Source organism: Xyrauchen texanus, chromosome 23, assembly GCF_025860055.1.
Source record: "Xyrauchen texanus isolate HMW12.3.18 chromosome 23, RBS_HiC_50CHRs, whole genome shotgun sequence".
NCBI classification, from domain to species: Eukaryota; Metazoa; Chordata; class Actinopteri; order Cypriniformes; family Catostomidae; genus Xyrauchen; species Xyrauchen texanus.
Window position 1 is genome coordinate 7,290,665 of NC_068298.1, and position 22,076 is coordinate 7,312,740.

A 22,076-nucleotide genomic window follows, 5' to 3' on the forward strand; every position below is an offset into this window, starting at 1 on the left:
TTCATCTGCCATATCCATCCACTTAGGGCACCGATGTGACGTGAGGGAGGCAAGGCTGGGCCACAAAGAAGATGAAGATGGGGAGGCTTTGAGATGAAGTTATAGACAGGTGGGTTGAGAGACAGCTCAGCCATGCTACAACAGATAATAGTGTTTTAGGACACTAGTGAGCAGTTCATATATTATCATATAATGAATCTATAAAGGATAATAGACATCCAGATCTATTAGAAGTGTAATGTCACACATTATCCACTGTAGATCAAATCTATATTATATATAATGTCAGTAGATAATATGACAGTATGACAGCAAACTTCACTACCTACAGTAAACGAGGCCTGAATCAGGAGGGACGTGTTTAGATTAGACATCGAAGTATATCCCAAGGAGAACGGGGCTAGATGTCACAAAATATAGTTGCACAAATGTGTGTTTTCTCCAGAAGAGGCTTTGCATGTTAGTATCAAACAGCTAGTTCAAAACTCTCTTCAATTCAACTTTATTCTACCCTAAATACATTTTCTACCAAAAGCAAGACACACTATCATCATATTTTTTTTAAAATTGTTTTTATATTGTTTAAATGTGTTATTAGGGCCAATACATTTTTCATGATGAAATGAAATGAACTTTTTCATGGGCAAGATTAAAACTTTTTTGTAGCCAAGATATCAAGGTATATATCAAGAAACTGACTTTCAAAAATCACGGGGTCAAAAGTGTGACTTTTACCCCATGGCTTTTCCAATGGTCGATTTTTTAATTATTACATTGGTCCTCCCAATACTTAATAAATGCATGGTTTCTATTAAATATATTTAAATGATATGAGTTTTCTTTTCCCCATGCTTTTTAAAACAAAGCCATATTAACAGAACACATTTTCCCACTTTCCCAAAATCGTTTCTTATATTCTTGTATTTTCAATGGTTTTAAAGATTCACCCAAAAATGAAAAATCTATCATCATCTACCCACACTCAAGCTATCCCAGATGTGGATGACTTTCTTTCATCTGCTTAACACAAGCAAATATTTTTAGAAGAATATTTCAGCTCTATAGCTCCACACAATCAAAGTGAATGGGTGCCAAAATGACTTAAATATCGATCTGTTTCTCATCCACACATATCATATCATATCTGAATACATGAAATTAACCACTTGAATCTTATAGGTTACTTTTATGCTCCATTTATGTGAATTATGGAGCTTCAAAATTGTGTCACCCAATTCACTTGCATTGTGAGGACCTAAAGAGCTGAGATATTCTTCTAAAAATCCTAATTGGTGTTCTGCTGAAGAAAGAAAGTCATACACATCTGGGATGCCAGGAATGTGGGTAAATGATGAGAATTTTCATTTTTGGGCAAACTATTCTTTTAAATTATTTAAAATGTTTGCAGTTTGATATAACATTTACATTAACATAGAATGCTTTCCATTTTCTATTGCTTTACAGTAAGTTCACATCACTAAACATGTATCAGAAGATGCATGCACGTACACAAACGCTCCCACATTCAAAAACAAACAAACTCTAAGTAATTGGATTAACTCAGGGCCAGCAGTAGTGACTCTGTTATGGTGTGGTGATGGTGTTGGAGGAGTGGTTTCCAGTAGAAGGACCTTCTTGGCAGTGAAAGATCAGCTCTTTTACAAGGAGCGACAACAAGAAAGAAAAATCGTGAAAGCACTCAACTCTGATGTTCTAAAAGTATAGGGGGCACTCTGCCTGCCTGGCTGGCTGCTCAGCACGGTGTGTGTCGGCTGGTGTGTGTGTGTGTGTGTGTAGTGGGCCAGAGGGGTTAAGGAGGATGGAAGGCACCCATACTTCAGATTGGCAGCAAGCTGCCGCAAGGCTAATCTAATCAAGGGCCTCACAATTCAATTAGAGCCATCTCAGGGGCCCCACCACCAGCTTGCTGAATGTTCAGCTCTCCTCTTGGACGGCCTGTTGCCCCCCTCCTCCACCATCAGCCCTGCCCGGTACAACCCAGCTGTTCTAGATGAATTTAGATGAAATTTGAAATATGAAAATCTCCAATAATTTATGGGAGCTGTGAGGGATGGCAAGAGGAAGCGTTGGCTGGTGGTGGGTAATTCTCCCCTCAGGAGAGGAAGAGTCATCTCACCAGCGGAAAGAAGTGTGTGCCCGGCTGCTTATGTTGCAGAAATATATACGGTTGGGGAGACCACACAAACACGCACACATATTTCACCCCAGAAGCACAACTCATACTTCACCAGTCAACTCCATCTATTGCCCTCTGTTGCAACATCCACCTGAAATGGATGAGCCTTCGTTGAAGACTCACACACTCTCTCTTACATACCTTCAGGGAAGTTTAGCTCATTGGCAGAGAATAAGAGAGAAAAAGCAAGAGTGAATGATGGGCAATACATAAAATGAACTCTGATTCTTAAGTAGAATACAATGGCCAGGAGGAAGGAAGGGTGGGGAGGATGCTCTTAGATAAATTACACCTCATTAGATCCTGGCTCTCACTGGCACATCATGTCAGGAGGAATCTTTTTTATTTGCGCAAATTTGCCTAGAATTCCTCTTCGTTTTCCCGCTGTCCATTATCAAACAAGGCAATCTGATTACATTGTGATTATTCTCTTGCTTGCAGACACTCTCACATGTAGTCAAGGCATCTCTCTCTTTCTCTGTCTGTTTCCAATCTGTCTTGCGTTTCATCTCCTTGAAGTGATATATCTAGCAAGGATGCTCTATCAATTCTATACAGTATATGATGGATAACTTTTAGTTGATATTCTCAATCTGAATGTGGTGCTAAAATATGAATCACAATTATTGTTAGAGTTATGAGTTCTAAAATAAATGTTATAGAATTACGAGTTGTTGTCTTTGATATAATTTACATGTTATTGTTACGGTTATTGTACATCAGTGGCATTAAATGTAAGGTGCTTGAATGCAGTTTTGCTAAAGGACAACGTGAACGAGTGACCCGTGCTGATTGTTCTTTAATAGACTGCAAGATTGGATATTCTAGGATATTTTGAGTGTGTTGGAGTGCTAATTCTTCAAGTACTTGCACAAAAGCCAAAACTGGGTCTCATGACAACCCCATTAGCTCTTCGAATTGAACGTATTAATAAAAATAAATTCTTACCAGGACAGAATCAAATCTTGGAGAACAGGTGAAAGGGATTCCTATGGCTAAATTATCACTTCAATTGAGTAATTAAAACCCAAGTTGGAATTCAATTAACAAGATCCTGTGGCTCCAAATATGGCTTCCCACTTTTGCTTTAATCACAAATACAGAGAGACAAACTGAACCAGCTTCACTTCAATGTGTTAGCCAACTTGGCTTTTGTGATTTTGACAGTATTGGGGCAAGTGATTGTATAGAATAGATTATCATCACCTTTTCCAATAACAAACATTCAAAAAAAACAGGGATGAGATGAAATTGTAAACATTCGACTTTATTGAAATTTCCTCACCAAAAGCCTAATGACAGATCAATACAAATATAGTCTATTTCATTGCACAAATACATGGGAAAAAAACTGCATTAACATGGCCATTCTCAGTTGACCTCTCTCATCAACACTGCATTTCTGTCCAGAGAACTGTTGCTCACTGGAGGTTTTTTTGTTTTTGGCACCATTCAAAGTAAATTCTAGAGACTGTTGTGCATGAAAATCCCAGGAGATCAGCAGTTACAGAAATACTCAAACCAGCCTCTCTGGAACCAACTAACATGCCATGGTCAAAATCTCTGAGATCACATTTTGTCCCCATTCTGATGGTTGATGTGAACATTATCTGAAGCTCCTGACCCATATCTGCGTGATTTAATGCTCTGCACTGCTAGCCCATAATAGGCTGATTAGATAATCGCATGGATGATTGTTGGTGCCAGATGGGGTGGTTTGATTATTTCTGTAATTGCTGATCTCCTGGGATTTTCAGAATACTATACAACCTGCATGGTTGGTGCTGTTTTGGCAGCACAAGGGGGACCTACACAATATTAGACAGGTGGTTTTAATGTTGTGGCTGATGGCAAAGGCTAGAAAACAAGTGATTCATATTATGAGATAACATGAAATGTATGTGTGATATATAGTAAGAGAAGAAAAAAATGAGGGTTGTGAGAAACCTGCTGAGAGTCACAGCAGGCAGCAGACTGCCTCTTCCCTCTCATTCTCCATCACTCCCGCTCTCTGGCCTCCAGGAACAAGGCAGTTCTGCAGGATACCTTGTCTGTTGCCTTGACTGGATGAAATGCAGTGCCGGCAGGGGATTAGGGCCTACTAATTGTGGTTTTGACTGATGCTGTGTTTGTAAATGATGAGGTGAAGAGAAGCAGAACAGGAACATGGTGTGCAGGCCCCGTATGGTGCACTTATGACGGATCCTGAGGGCTGCTATTCACGTTTGTTACAGCTGTGTGGATATACTACTCCCTTTGTAAACTGCAGTGGTCATTTACCTATTGATAATTTACTGAATAGCAAAACAAATTGGGATGTATAACTGAAAATTAGACTGTATATAATATAAAAAATGTAGGGTATTTTAAAGACCCAAAGATACAGATTAATTTTCTTTTTGTTTTTGAAATAGTTTATATAATATCTTGATTATTAAGCATATTTTGTTTTGGGGGGAATTTTCTATGACTTCTGAAAACAATGGCAGTCTTGGGTAATTTTTATTATTATTATTATTATTATTTAGTTTTATATTTTAAGCACCATTTTGTAGATGTAAGTTTCCAGCTGAACGATCAACACCATCGTAGGCGTTACCGCCTCATTTTTTTCCCCAACAGAAATTAAATATGGCGCATTGGCGCTGTTCTGAATAAGGTCTATGGCTCGCTTTATGTTTCTCTTTCACTCTCCTGCTCGGTCTTTCTCAGCATCTCCCAAACCCCCCTCTGGGCCGTCCAACCTTTCTGTCCTCTCCATCCTTCGCTACTGCTCTCTATCGTGCAGCAGACGGCTGGTGGCTCAATGGCTAACTGGATTACGGGACAACAGGGCACCTTCCTCTCTGCCGTTGGCCTCAATCTACTCGCGCCAGCGTCTATTGAGCGCGCCCGGTCCCCGCTCAGGCCTGGCTTTATTGAGCCGTGTATGGGTCTTTATGCCTTGCGTGCTCGGCCTTGCCCCCATCCCTCATCAATCATCCGGCTTTGAAGCCGAGCTCAGAGCATAGACAGACTTCAATGCGTTTGTTCAACCATGTCTATAGGAAAAAAGAGAGACAGAAAGAATGCTTACTACAAGACTGATCAGTCACATCAATCGCGCATTTGTTCTGCGATGTTTCAGTGAAGTCTAGAAATACAAACATTTAGAAAAATGGAGACAGTTGGCTACTATCCATTGTCAATTAGTCAATTTTAAGCTGCAGATAAAACCTGGCAATTTATGCATCATATAGTTAGGCTACTCTTCCATATGGGTTCACCTAACTTTGGTGAATGGTTCCCGTTTGGTTATTTTGATGAACCAAGTTATTTAATTTTTTTATAACGATATAAATTCCAGAACGTTGCTACCAGCCCTAAACTGGAAGAAATCTAACCTAAAATCTGCATAACAATAAACCGATTTTATGCCATTCAAATATGTTATTTATCAGGACTGAATCAACCCGATTAGGGTGCACCATCAAAACGGATTTTAAGGGTTACAGTAGATCAGGTAGAAATTGTTTACCACTTTTAGCAATGTAGCCTACTAGGTTGATGTTTGTAGTAACCCAATTTAGTGCTTTTGTTTTGCATAGGACAGTGGCCTAAAAACATGCCCTGTTTTTAAAGCAAAGTTCTTTAAATGCCTTACAATACTTTTAAATATATAGCTCCTTGGGAGCAATGGTAAACGTGGTAGAATAATGTCTTGTCAGGTCTGTCGATGAGCTCACCCCCCACCCTTTTTTTTTTCATCAAGCCTCAACAGTATGTCGAACTTCACTCTCTGCGCCTAACTTTTTTAATAACGATTTTCTCCCCCTGGCCGTAGACTCACACTCGTCTCCTGGATGAATACCTCAATCTGATTGTAGCTCTATTTTATAGCAGACGCCAGGGCGCAATAAGAGCAGAAACGCCACTTCACCCATCAATTAGATCTCTATTAGCAACCAATACCCACCGTACTCCAACCAAGAACCAAAATTAAACAATTCTTCAAGTTGACAAGGTCAATTCAAACTGTAGATGCCTTTGTTTCATAACAAATGTTTCCACTTAACGGTTTATTTCTGAACAAGCATTAATGATCACTCAAGTAATAAGCACTGGATTAGCCCTTTGCATGCAAATGACAAATGCAATACAACATTTTTACAACATACTTTTCTCTTACCCAACCAACCATCCATCCATCCATCCATTTCAATTTAAACCTCATAATGGACGCGAAAGAGATATTCGAACAAATTGTTTCCAATAAAAGAATAATTGTCAAGCACCTTCGTGGATTTCAAAACCAACAGTTCATGAATAGAGCTCACTTAATCTCCCTATTGTAGGTTGCACAACATGATGGTACTGCCTGGATCATTATACAATATATACAGGTATGCTGGTAATTCACTGCTCATGGACCACTTAAGCAAAACGTCGCTAACCATGCAGTGAAATTTTACCGCATCCACCAAGGGATGCAAACCAAGAAGAATATAAAAGGAAAAGTTTAGTCCTAATTTGGTTTTAGTAAGATTACTACAGTGAAATGATTAGGTCCGGATTTACTCGTATATTTGTTTTAGCCTATCACAGGCTTTTCTTGTAATTACTTTGAATACCTGTCAATTTGTGGAAGTGATATATTATCTTAATGTAAACTGACTGTATAGTAAAGCAAATATTGGTCTGGTTTTTACGAGAAAAAAAGCGAATACTTTAATTTTGCAGGCTTTTAAAAAATCCAATAATGCCATCCAAATGAGCGATCTCCTAAGTCACTGTCAAACCTTTTTTATCCATAAAGAAATATATAAAATCTGCAGGACAAGTGGCTCCACCATGTATTTCTCCATTTACTGAGTCAAAGGATAGCCATTTATCATCGATCGAGACAGCGTCGCATTTTCTACCTCAGACCTTGTCCCAAATTCAGCATTTTAAGGAAAACTGCAGTCATTTTGATTGATGAAATCTAAAGATGTCTCAAACAATCCCAGAGATCCCCAACTGTGGAGCTCCTACGGGGTGCTTCACTCCAGGCATTGTTACTGTGACAGAGGGGGAGCTTCGTGAGAATACACGAACAAAATCGTGATTTCAGTGTAAAAGCGGACAGAAAAGGATTTCTTTACATTCATCCGAGCCTGCAGTGGGAAAGTTGGAGAAACTCTCCATTTTACCAGCAAACAATACCACCTCAGTGTCTGTTGACTCCTAAACATAGCCCTGCAATATATGGATCAAATCTCAAGAAAGGCCTTTTTATTAACGTGACGGACTACAGAAAGTTCCCATTAAAGTATTCGCTTAAAATTCAAGTTGCTATGGAGTTGCTTTATGTCGTCGTCTTTAATAAGATTATATGAATAGATTATTTTGGGTCTCTGGGTTAGGCAACTTTGTGGCGCTGGAATTCTCTATATTAGGCCAATCAAAATGACACATTAATAAAATAAGGTAAATTATGCATGTTTCTCATTGTGGTAATTGGGCCAGATATTATTGAGCACTAACTTTTGGTCATGGGTTTACAATTTTTCTGGGTTGTTTGCCCGTCATTCACGACAGGAGAAATGTCACCTGCTAAATTAGCTACCACCCTCTATTATTAATAAGTGGAGCCAAGCGCAAGGGCATATTTTACTCCGCGACACCCAAAGGGAGTTTTAATAAATCTCCCTCCATTTAACGGAGTTTTCCCTCAGACTCCTCCGGGCGAATAGAGGCCATGTCAAGATTGCGTTTGTGTGCCAATGCTTAGGAGCAGCTGCTCTCAAAAACAGACAAGCCGTTGTCAATTAACCACTGACGAGCAGGTCCGGGGATCGCCCGAGGCACTTTGGCGACCAGCAGTGTTACAGTGCCCGCAATTAGTATCCATTTCTGTCCAGACCTCCTCGGAGCGCACAGACACGGCGCGGTCAAATGACAAAACATTGCAAAGAAAACTGAATGGGCCCCATATTTGTGTCCCACTCTAAGGACACGACACATTATGTCTGTTATAGTGCAGTATCCCCTGCTGCAAACCCCAAGCAAAAACCAAGTGTTATGAAACAGCAAGACGTTCGGATGACAACTATACTCGATAGCTGGGATCTTTGTCCCGATTGTCACCGTTAACAGCTGGTGGGCATTCCGAGCCTGTCTGTATCCTGTGGCCTTTTGGCCTGGTGGGGGGATGGACCTTCGGACAGGCCCGTCCAGCAACCCGCCGTTAGTTTGGGTCAGAGAGGCCAAGTCTCTAACAGGACAAGCAAAGACCCTCGCCAGCGGAAGCTGAGCCGAACAAACGACTCCAGCCCAGCCGGCCCAGGGAATCATTAGGGGTTGCGTTTGTTTAACTAATTAGCAAGCTGGGCCAGGCAGGGGGAGACTTGTAGGACAAGGCATTAACTCAGGGGAAGATCCAGAGTTCAAAGTATAGGGGGACAAGGCCTGTGTAATGCACTGAAGTTCAAGAACAGAGCAAACAGCACATGCCAAAAACGGGCAGTGCGCATTCAACATGGCAGCTAAAAGAGACAAGCAACCCCAAAGACAGAAAGGAGGGGTCCCACGTTAAATATGGGAAAGTTTTGGGAAAGGGTCGCTGGGTCAAGAAAAGTCAACAAGAGAGCAGTGTTAATGACAGACGGAATTTAATATACATATAAAAAAATCATAAATCTTCAACTGAGGTCATCCAGCAACACAATGCATACAAAGGGGGCGAGTGTTCAAGTCAACACTGATTTGTTGTTTGAGGAAAAGAATGGATTGATCCAAGCTGTTAGCATTTAACACAAAACACTGCCACTAGAATGGCATTTTGGTGGAAAAAAAGAGGGTTGCCCACGTTGTTTGTGTAGGCAAAGAGTGTTTTATTCAAAAGACTTCTGCATGCACCTATCCCTTACCAAAAGACTAAATGTGGTTGTATTCATATGTTGTAAATGGTGAAATAGCACGTGTTGTAATCAATGCATATGGTCAGAATCATCCACAGTCTCCACTGACCAAGGGTGCTTAAATGAGATAGGCCTTTGCCTCCCTGCAGATCAGATCTAACTCTCATAATAAACACGCCTGAATCACCCAAGCAAGGTCTTCAGGATCATTATTACAGGAAGGTGTGTTTACAGGTTTAGAGCCAATCTCGGCAGTAACCGAGCCTGGCCTGGCCTAGACTAGACTAGATGTGCAACTTTGCTGACCACACAGTGAGGTCAAAGTATAATCATTGATGAAAACTCTGCGTGACCTTGGGCATTTTCTCATTACCCCTCCCCTCCTAACCCTTGTTAGTCTTCATGTCTGTCCCCAGAAACGCCACATTCCATAACTCTTCATAAAAAACCATTATTAGGGAAATCTTTTCTTTTTGACAATTTAATAGTGCAGACCAATCATGTGGGTGACACCAACCATTAATCTACCATCAGAGACAAAGAGCAGGCCTCTTCGACATGCCGACGGGAGTCTCCGCCATATTCAGATCCAATCCACAATGCAAGCATTGTAGATATAAAATCGTTATGTTTACGAAACCAATCATAAGCAAGAGTGTTTTTCTTTTTCTTCTTTAATTCTGGCGCCCAAATGGATTGTGACGCAAGCAAAATAAACAGAGCTGCCTATGTCCTCATTTTATTCTTTTAGGTCATGGACAAAAGCATAAAGTAGTCTGCTTATAATCCACCCGAAATGCATAGACAGCTTATTAAAAAAAAGGAGAGGTTTTGTTCTTTAAACCTGGATTATGAATTCTTTTATTTTGCAACATTCTCCAATGGGACTAACAAGACAGAAAATGCTTCCTTTGAGGATTCACCTTTAGGAGCGCCTCAATAAAAGAGACATCAGCTCCACGCACCAGCCTATAATTTTTAATATATATGCAATAAATGTTCAATTTGTTTTCTGAAATGACGGGAAATTATTTCGTCATATTTTAAGACCATTATTACACCCGTGCTCCCACTCGAGCTCCTTGTGTTTGATTAAGCCATTCTGATATTGTAGTTGATAAGTTAATAACGATACTGTTAGGGTTCTCTTGACATTAAATCCTCCACGGGGCAGTTATAAAAGTGCTTCTTTGTGTGTAGACCGTGGCCTTGGCTTATTGCTTCAACCTGTCAGTAACTCATCTCTAATATGATGTCTCTATTTAGCTGAGAAAATCACCCATAAAATACACGCCGTCATAATTAAAGTGTATCCCAATATGTAAATATATATGTCAGAAAAAAAGGAGAACCGATTAAAACTAAAATAAACAAAAAACAATTTTAATTGAATTAACGAACGAAATAATAAATCACGCACGGAAACAATTAACAGGCTGAAAAATGATCCTACAAGGCCATCTTAGATTTTCTTAGATATTTTCATCTTTGTTCTGCTTTTATTTGTTGATCCGGTAATGGGTTGTTTATTTCGCTGCCACTTATATGGTTTCTTTTGCTAATTTATTTGGCTGTTGTTCGTTTTCAGTCCTTATTCTTCATTATTTTGGGAGTGTTATTACGATTGTCTTGGGTGAATATTTTTCTCAGTCTGTTGTAGTTTCTGAACTATATTCGGCAATAAGTGTGATGATTTAGCCTACCACTGAAGCCAAATGTTTTAGGTGCTGTTATTTAAATGTGCTGTAATATTCCTTCTGGTACGTGTTGTCTATTTACAATAGACTCTAAATGAAAATGTGCGTCTTAGCCAATTAAAAATTTCTAGAGATGTCCATGAAATGCTTTTTTACATGAATGCGTTAGGGTATCATAAACAGGAATGCAACCTAGAATTGGAAAATAAAATATTCTACTTTATTTAAAAAGTATTATTGATATGCCATTATACACACACACACAAGGACGAGGCTTGCTGAAGACAAAGTCGCTTTGTAGTGCAGGACCTAATACGCACCATCTGAGATGTATTTTGTGACACTCCCTCCTTAAAGAGCGGCACAACGATTTGGGCGACTTGTGTTCGGCGACATCTTTTTTACATTTATTTAGTAAGTTCTTAGTTTGTAAATATTTATTTTTGTGCAACAATGAATCAGACATCGTATTGCTTTTAAATTATTTTATTGAGGAAAGAAAATTTAACTTTTTTTTTTCTTTTTTTTTTTTCTACCATTGATCCCATTCTTTCAACATCCATTGGAGTGCAATTTAAAGCAGGCGGCAGAGACAATAGTTCAAGTCATCCTGAAATTTGTGAAACGCCTCGGCAATTTGTGATGACAGTCATGATCTCCACAATTCAACGGAAACAGGTAAACCAAGTAAAGCAACAAAATAATAAACTCTTCCAAATGGCAGCAATCCTGTCTTTCCATTCATTCTCATTTCGAAATTGATGAAATGATGACGAAATGATGATGAAAATTATGACAAAACTCCAAAATTATTTTATTCCAATTTAATGTAAACCAACAATACGCTACTACTACTAGGCACAAGTAATCTCTTAAAATGTGCAAAGTGGAATTTTTTAAATTTTTTAATAACCTTAACATCTAACAACAACCAATTAAATTAGGCCTAATAGGTACTATTTTATTTGGAATTTTAATATTTAACTACATTTTATTTTAAATTATTCATAATGCTGTATGGACAAAATAATGAACTAAACCAGCACATTTATTCATATTACTAGTAGTTTCTGCATCAATTTATTTTCATATCCCTTCTCGCGTGCCCCTAAATAAGTTTCGTTTCGCGCCATTTCTGATTCTGTTTGTTTAATTCCTTTATTCTGGGTTCGATACACAGCTGCGAAAAGAATACAGTCTTATTTTCCGATAACAAGCACATTCCTTTTTAAGATAGTCTTTGATTTCACTGGCTTTACGCAGTCTTTGGCTCCGAGCTGTCAATCCGTCTCTTTTGTTGAGCTCTGACTTCTATGCAGATTGGACGGAAAGCCCATCGTCTGATGTGATGGATCCGTTTCGAAATAGGGAAAGGTTAAGGGTGGAAAAGTGAAAGGGTTTCCCTGGCAATTGCTTCGGTTTTACGAAAATGCTTTACTTACGAGGTTTCATTTCCCAAAAGACCAGGCTACCAATTATTATGCATTAAAACTGTTCGGACCTGATATGAAATAGGCTAGTAATATATTGCCCAAGTTCCTATGTTTTCGAAATTGGCCACTTCAAAAAAAGGCAACTGGCTCTTAAAAATAACGAAGTAATAGCCTAATCGGTTTATATCAAATAAGATCAATGCAGCATCTCTAAAATGTTTTCCCTGATTGCAATCCAGAACAACAAATATGTATTGTGCGCCACATTACAGACAAAAGGGATGTTTAACACTATCGAAAAAAGGCGGCTTTTTGTTCTGTTATTCCACGTCCAAACACCGACACAAATGTATCTATTCAAAATCGCTCTTTAGCTATACGAGCTGCAGTTAAACTCTGTGAATCCGTTGAGAATAACAACTATTTGCAGATGATCTGCCAATAGGCTGCTGGTTTGAGCACTGCAGTGATCTCAGAGGAAAAACACTGCACAACACTGCAGCAGTCTCGAACACAGAGTAACACCCAGCATTGCACAAAGATACCCAAACACTTTCAGTTCATGTTAAATAGAATGCAATATAGTGAGTTAATAAAGGGTATAAAACTGCAATGTTAAAATGCACTAGGTACTTACAGTGCCGCGATGCGCCTTTTCCGTTTGGTATCCTGTCAAATCCTAACACTGGAAATGTAGAGTTTGTCTAGTCTTTTTCTGGGAGATTCACTTTAACAAGTGGAAAGTTTGTGTCCTTCTGCTCCATTTTATACATGATGAGCCGTCAGTAATGGGATTATTAAACAAAAACGGTTTCAGGCGCTGGCGTTAACCTTTTTTAATGCCTAATTAGGTTTTGCAAAGAAATAATTAGATTTTGCATCGCTTACATTGCCTATATTTTCAACTGACGTAGAAACAATTTCATCATTATTCGACCCTCTTGTCGATCAACTTAACAATATACATTTAGCTTGATTGTATACAATATGCGGTGATCAAATATTGTGCATAAATTAATTATGTTGCACATTTGCCCATATCACTCCAGTGATGCAATGAAGAGAGCGCCCTCTGTGCGTCAAGACCATTTATCGCACATTGTCTTTATTTGGATCACAACTCTATGGAGTACACAATATGACATGCCCTTGTGCTGCTGCTGCTGCACATGGACAGTTTGCGACTCTATTGCTTGTGACCAGTTTACGTAGATTACTTGCTGTTTTTCTGAGTAGCCATTGGCTGGTTATGAGAAGCATATGCAACTAAAATACAGGAATTACAAGCATATTAAAACATTGCGTCAGCTGTTCTTTAACTACCGAATTCAAGCATGAAAAATGTTCATTATTATGATAACCTTTGGAGATCTGTGAGATCCAAAGGTGCTAAAAAAATTATCTTCCAAACACGGACAGTGCAGACGGAGTTAATCAAAAAAGACAGTAGAGTTTGTGTTGAAATGCAATCATGACCTTTGCAAAATTCCATTGAAAATTCCACTTTTTTGGAAAATGATCGTCACCCACAACCTTTCTCCTCACAACTCAACTCTTTGGAATAATGGCGCTATAGGCCTCGTTATTAATAGGAAGTCTCTTTTTAAAAGTGACTGGCATGTCAAGGGTTTTATTTTTATGCAAGATGTATTGGACACTGATTGACTTACAATTATGACATTAATAACTACAGAGTTGGTATTACAATTACAGGTTATGATAAGACATGCAAAACTGTGCCCACTGGTTTGTTAATAATAATTCAAGTTTTTCTGATTCTTTATCTAGGCCTGTTGCCTTTCTGCCTCCTTTGAAAATATGTAATGTGTACCCATGTAACAAACTTATTTATAAGGAGTTTAATCGTATTATCGTTGGTGATGTACAGTGTTATTTCCTAGGAGATGTTGAAGTTTCTATGGGACAAATCCTTCACCTTTAATCTTGCATACCCTGTTGCTACAAAGGGCAAAGATACTTATTGCAAATGTTTATGATTTAACCCTGTAGGTGATTTTTCACAGAAAAGATTTCATTTTTAAATGGGTCCATGTGGCTTCTGCTGAAACACTCAAACATGTTTTCTTTCATTGTGATTATACATTAGAATTTTGGGTTGATATATATATATATATATATAAACAGGCCTATATACAATTCCTCCTATTGTCCTACGATATACTTCTTTAGAAGAACAGTTTGAATCCCTACATTTCTGACATTGTAAACATGATATTTTGTTTGGGTAAATATCATATTTCACACATATAAATGAAAACATGTAAGCACTCCTTTAATATATTGCTCTGTGATTTTATGAAAAATGTTCAGTTTCAAATAAAATATAAATGTTTTTTTTTTTTTTAAACTGAAGCGCCTTGCTTCTTTTTGTTTGTTTTGTTTTTGGTTATGTATCCTTTTTTTATTTCGGCTGCTGAGTCTTACACCATGTAAATGTTCTGTCTTGTGATGGATAATTGCAATAAATAATAATAATAATAAAAAAGAATAAAAAAAAAAAGTATTTTCTTTAAAGCTACATGCATGCCTTTTTATGTAATTGTCATGAGACCTTTATTTAAATATTATTTTAAATTATTTAAAAAGTGTGTGTCATGCCACTGAACTTGAGGAAGCATCATTAAGTAAATAATTAAGTATTTTTTAATATTGCTTTGACTGATAAACATCTAAAAAATTGAGCGTCTAGATTGTGTACTGCTGCACGTGTCATAACATGTCTCTCGTTTCTCTCTCACGTGCTCGCTTTTGGATGGAAATATGTGATGAACATGAACATTTTGGGATATGTACCATCTGCCAGCATTTGCGTGCATATATGCGACTTTAGCAGACATGGACCCGCACTTGCGATTCATTCGCAAGCACATTCGCACCATGGATGAGTTGTGATGTGCACTGATAGCTTTATGGTCTATAGCCATTACGACGCGTCTGAGCAACGTACATTGGCCTTATGCAAGCACGTAATCGATAGGCCTATATTAACCTCATCCTCAGACTACTATATTTGTAACGTCCAATTTAGATAAACATTTCTCCATTGCTCTAGCAAAACGAGCAAATAAAAATAAGGCTTAAAATAAATCTTTCCAAAGGCGTGTCCAAATGTGCTCCATGACCCTATGCTCAAAAATGATATATGGCCTTAAAGGAATTACAAACACAGCCTATTTGAGCATATTATCATCTATAGTATGTGGGAAACAATATGTGAAAACCTTCATTTTTGTGGTATTTTGAAATATGTTACATAGGTTACATGTGGGATATGTGACATTTTATATCAGTGAAAACCATAGCCTATGCTATATGGTTTTTTTCTTACATACACAGAGTTTTGCATAGATTGCAATATCTCAAAACGATCTATTACTATTCACAATCACTTTGTTCAATTCATCAGCGTGGTTCGAGGTGCAACCTTCCCAAGTGGGGATTGGTGACAGCGGGATAGCCACCGAGGCCCTGAGACTACGCCTGACATTGACAAGGATATTGATTATACGCACTCAAAATAATTTTAAGATTTATGCTTTTCATTTACATTTATGCATTTGGCAGATGCTTTTATCCAAAGCGACTTACAGTGCACTTATTACAGGGGCAATCCCTCCGGAGCAACCTGGAGTTAAGTGCCTTGCTCAAGGACACAACGGTGGTGGCTGTGGGGATCGAACCAGCGACCTTCTGATTACCAGATCAGCGCTTTAGCCCACTACGCCACCACCACACATTTTCAATTTTATAACAAAATTCCATCTGATTAAATCTTGAGATATACACATACATACATACACACACACACACACACACATATATATATATATATATATATATATATATATATATATGTCTATGTGTCGAGATTGTTGCTTGTTGCCAGGAGTGTGTATAGGGAGTTTGTTTGCATCTCAAACAGTTGGATTGACCTGCCTACATAATGTATCTTACAAGTTAATCAATTACAGGCCTAATACCTCTAAGTAACTAAGATATAACTACACCACATAATTTCAAAATACGTAAAAGAAAATCTTCAACAGAAAATAACATAATTCTAAATTAGTATAATAACCTGATCAACATTTAAAATGTAGTAAACGGCACATTAGGCCAACTTGCAATTAAGCGAATATGGCAAATAATATGAACTCACCAGGTTGTATAGGATTTCTATCCATGCAGGGTAAAATGAACACTCAAAAGACGAATGCAATCTTATATTAATGCTCAAGAACTTTTCGCAAATTCCCACCGTGTTTCCATTGCACCCGCACACGTGTTCACTCTCATTCTCAAACGACCTCCTGGACACCTGTCAGGTAGGCCTAGGTTACAACCAATCATCACCATCAGGAGGCGGGACTTTGCGATTTAGTGCGTTTCATTTGGATTAAAGTCCTCTGAAAACATAAAAGCCTTTTTAAAGTCTTCACGAAGTAATCTTGTGTAATTTATTATACATTTCGAAATAAATATTTATTTTCAAACAATCTTTCGAAATACGCCCCAGCCTGCCTCCGTTGATCAGATAGTCCCGCCCCCATCTCACGCCATTGGTTGAGTCAATGTTGTTTAAATATTGTTGGGTCCATGCTGGATGGGTCTTAAAGCAAACGGAGGAATTTTTATAGCATAACAGAGACAGTATTTAAAGTTGTCTGGAAAATTAACCAACAAATTACTTAGCCTAACTTATACAGCAGTTATCTCTACATATTAAGCTGGAACTGGAGAAAGTATTTTAACACTGTAAAAGTTACACATTGCAGCTTTATACCCTAAAATGCTCTTTCTCTTAAAATGAATAGTCTGTAATTATTTACTCACCCTCATGTAGTTCCAAAACCACAGAATGTGTATGTTGAAGTGTATCCTGGCCAATCTTATTAGGAGTGAATCAGGAGGGAATGTGTTAAGCTTTGAACACTGAATAAATCAATACATCTGAAAGGTATTATAAAAACAGTACAAATGACTTGTGCGCTAGATTTCTTGGCTCTTCTTCCCATGCCATCTACCTCCTCTACAACCTCCTCCCTGGGGCGTCGCAAGACTCCCAAAAAACGTCTGCTGTCCTAGTGAAATTGTACAGGTAAATCCTTGTCTAATGAGGGAGATTACTGTATATGTAAGAAACATCCATCCATCCATCCATCGTCAACCGCTTATCCTGCGTACAGGGTCGCGGTGTATGAAACATTTTCCACAAAAATATTTCAGCAATCATGTTGTGTGTCCTGTACTGTATGTCTGTCGGCTGATTAGAATCAGAACTAGCAATGCCAGATTAAGAAATGAATCACTCTTTTGAGTCGGTTCATTTGGTGAAAAGGTTAATTAAAAGGGTCTGAACGCTCACTCACGGACTGAATGGTGTGGAGTGGCTTCTCACACCCGCAGATGAATTTGTAAAAATGCTTAAAAAACTGTTGTCTGCGTCAATGTGGTTTAACCAATAGGCAGAAAGTCATTTTGTTGTCATGTATCTGTGTAAAGGACAAGCTCGTGTGTCTCTTAAAATATATAATTATTTGACTGTTTTATGACAGGGAAGGGTTAGTTCAGATTGTCAAATGGTACAACCCCAGGAAAACTTCATGATATTCATGATTCAACAATTCAGCTTATTTTGTATTATATATGTGTGTATGTTGTCCACTGTGCATTCATTGATTGATACATTGTTAGGTTGTATAGTTTTACAGACCAAAGCTGCAATTGTTGTAATACTACAACCAAACTTTATAGCTCAGAAATTGAGAAGTTTTTCCCCTTAAGTTAAAATAAATTAAAGTAAGCTTTATCCTACTATAGAAACGCTCTTAAAATGCACTTTGTATTTTTAAAATTGCCTGTACAACACAGACTTCCATTTGTTGTAGCTCAGCCAGTTGTCCTCTTCCAACACACTTAAGGTCAAGCTTCCATTTGTATAATTAAATAGTTTAAACAAATACCAAAACTTAAGTTCAGCTCATAAAAAACATACAAGTGAGATTCACACACTAGAAATATATTTCTTTTAATTTGACCAACATTCAACTTAGACTGCTAATTGACTTTTGTCATGGGGCAATCGATTCCGCAGTTGGGGAGCACCACTGCTGGAAAATGGTGCTAGAACCTGCTGTTTTGCATGAAGCAATACAGCTTTTGTTTCGTGCTGTTTTTAAACCTGTGCTTGAGTGTAACATCCTTCGTCTGCAGCACTGACGCAGGCACACTTTGGTCAGAATGGATGAAATGCGATTAAAGCATTTACATTCCAGTATTAAGCGATTCAAATAGGAGTACTCCGCATTTCTTACTGCAATTCTTATTACTCTGATTATTCGAAAAATCTCAATATCACAATTGCAATATTCTGTTTACTTGAGCAACAGTTGAATTTCATTATTGTCTTAATCGCATTATGAGGGTGCATGTAAACGTAGCCATTGACACATACTGTACAGAAAGGTTATACTGAAATACCAATATTAAAAACCACTAACAAGAGCAAAGCATACATTAAGTACAGGTATTGCCTTATGTTACCGGTACTGCTCGACCTGCTCCGAGTGGGATTCGAACTGGAGTCTCTGGTATGCGAGGTGGCTACACTAAAGAGGAGGCTAAAGGCTACAGCCTCTAGTGTAAGTTGCTAGAGTACCTCTTGAGGCCAGGGGAGTGAGGTTTACACACATTGCACAGCACGTACCAGGTGGCTACCATTACACTTACCAATTAACCGTGGTACAGTAGTGCCAGTTTAAGTAAATTTATAAAATGTACTTTTTGACTACCAAGAGTCCTTGTGTCACTAATTCTTCTGACCCTACTAATTGCTCACATTTGTGCTGTTTTGACCTCCCATTTCAGGCAGGAACAGGAACTGACCATTTAAATGAAGTTCCAAATGTAAGTTTGGGAGAAGATTGTTCATCTATCATACTGTCATACTGAATATAAGCAGCTGCTTCCCTCAAACCTGTGACGATTCTTCTGGCGTCCCTCCACCTCCCAATCTCCACCTTTATATTTTACATGCCTTTATTATTTATAATTTAAAATTGTCTTTGCATTTCTTGTTTTAGTCCGATAGTTCACGGGGGATCTCAGAGCTCACACCCAGCCCTGTACTCGAGCCCCTCCATTACCATGCCAAATCCTTTATGTGCTTCAGGACTACATTAACATGTAAACAAGTCAAGTGACATTTGCAAACACTGTGTCAATAGTTTGGGTATCTGCATCTGCTATATGAAAATATAAATAGTATACATCTACTACTTTGACTTTGGCCGAATATGTATTCTGCACAACACAGCAAGTCTTGTTATGTGCTTTACAATGAGTGATTTACACAACCTACAGTTTTGAACCATTTAAAAACACAAGACAGCTTTTTTGGAGGAAATAGTGTTCCAATATCTTTAAACATGTTACCTATGGCTATTCTAGGTGTCTTTAGGTTTGTTTAGTTTGATTTTCAATCCTGGGAATATGGACTCCAATCTTGCAATCCATGCGGCTTCTTAATCCTATACATATGTCTATCCCAGATTCCAAAATCAATGTTGTGTAGATTCTAATTCAGTAGAGAACCATTTTTGTCCATAGCCTTAAATAGTACCAGCTGATCCATGTGCTCCATGGGAGTTGGCTGCTGGCCAGGTGGTGGCCAGCGTTTCTCAAATTTGCTGAAGAACAGAGGGTCAGTAAAGGGACCACCATATACAGTGAATTGGAGCACGTAGACCAGTGCCACCACTAGGCTGGAGACCAGAAAAAAGGGAATGAAGGGACGGAGATGTGTCCACACAACTCCTGCACCGTAACCAAGGCCACCATGGTCACGGTAGTGGGTGGTCTTACGGGATGTCGATGACAGTGCATTGGGCGAAGTATAGCTGTCTGAATCCACATTATTGGACGAATCTGGATCAGTGGAATCCATGGAGAAGTTCTGTTGATGGTTGACAGGAAGATACTCTCAGTAGTCCTGATTCACAAATTTAAAACATCCTCCCAGGAAATCATAATGAACAAAGATTCATTTCGATGGTGCATTTAGCAAAGAAAGAACTTTTGATTATTTCCTTGGTATTGCGTGATTCCATGTGTCTCGGGAGGATTTTCCCAGTCGATCTTGTTAAATGAAACACATTTAGCAGAGGATGTGAAATCTTCTGAAATGCACTCCGTAACTTTTAACCTACAGACACAATCAAAGAGATCCTCAAGCTCTCTTATTTCTCAGTTTTTGTCTTTTCCCTACTCTTAACTCTCTCTGTGGGTGTTTGATAGCACCGTGCTGGTGTCTGTTGGGACCTCACCAAGAACACTTGCACCAGCCACACATTTAGTGAAATATGAAACTCTAAGAGAGAGAGAGAGAGAGAGAGAGAGAGAGAGAGAGAGGGGGGCATGGGGATGAGATTCCTATGCATAAATATAGCACCAAATGACTAGAACATGTGAAGGAAGACGTGTGACAGTATGAAACAGATACATAGAGTAATTTGGTTCGACTTGTCAACAGCCTTAAATTAATTAAAGTTGAATTGTACGTACATGTTGTGTAATCCTTTTCCACTCCCTTTTCTTTTCTCTAGATAGCTCAAGTAAACACCACCACAATCATGGAGTAGTTCCTGTGAAGTGCTTAAATCTTGGTTTCATGACATCTCAAGATGGCAAAATCTTTAGATATCATACGACTTGGCTCGTGCAAAAAGCTTGGACTTTTATTCCCACAGAGACCAAAAGATCAACAAACAGACTTTCAAATCAAGGAAATGTCAGTGAACAGTTCTGGTTCTCATTCTATATTTATTTAAGCAAAACAAGTAACTAATGTTGTATGTCAATAGCCTGTAACTCCTCGTCTCGATCCAAACTCTGGTGTTTTATGTTTATTTCCTACTAAAATTATGGTTTGTTCTGTTCACCAGGGTTTGGTGAAAGGGCTACACTTTATGGTTAGCTTTAGATTTACGTTAGGGGTTAGACTTAAGAAAACTCATAATAACATAGTTTGTTGGTTGGCAAATTTTTTTCTGAAGGAGTAAAAGTCTACCATTTTTGTATGAGACAACTCATATGATTTCTAACAATTTCACCATCTCTTACTATTACAACACTTTTTTGCTAAATCATTTTTAGACCATTTGTAAATGGACTATCACATAAATTACTGTGAAATATCAAGCGTTACCTTTTTCGTGTCATAACTTGCGTAATGAACCACTTCTGTAAAGGTTTCCAACATTAAACATAAATGCATAAACAACACTAGGACTATGTTTGGAATGACATATACTGCTTGTACTTTTTCTGGAATATGCAGCATGTGCATTGTGAATTGTGCAATAAATACCTTATCAGAATGTATAGGCTTTTGTTGAATTGTACATTTAAAAGGTGAAAAGTTCACTTTTTTTTTTATCATCTTGTATTTTAGAGTTTTAGTTGGTATGCTTAGTATTAAAGGGATAATTCACCCAAAAATGAAAATTCTCTCATCATTTACTCACCCTCATGCCATCCCAGATGTGTTGGACTTTTGAAGATTTTTAGAGGAATAGCTCAGCTGTCAGTCCATATAATGTAAGTGAATGGTTAGCACAACTTTGAAGCTCCAGTGGTTTCATCCATGTATTCTGAAGAGATCCAATCGATTTTGGGTTAGAACACACCATAATATAATTAATTTTCCACTGTACATCTTGCCATTGCAGTCTCTTGGATGATATCATGATAGCAAGCTTGATTGCACTTCCTACCGCTTGATGCATTTGCAGAGCACTAGGAAGCTCTTCCTCATTGAAAGTGTAATTGATCTTGAAATGATGATCGC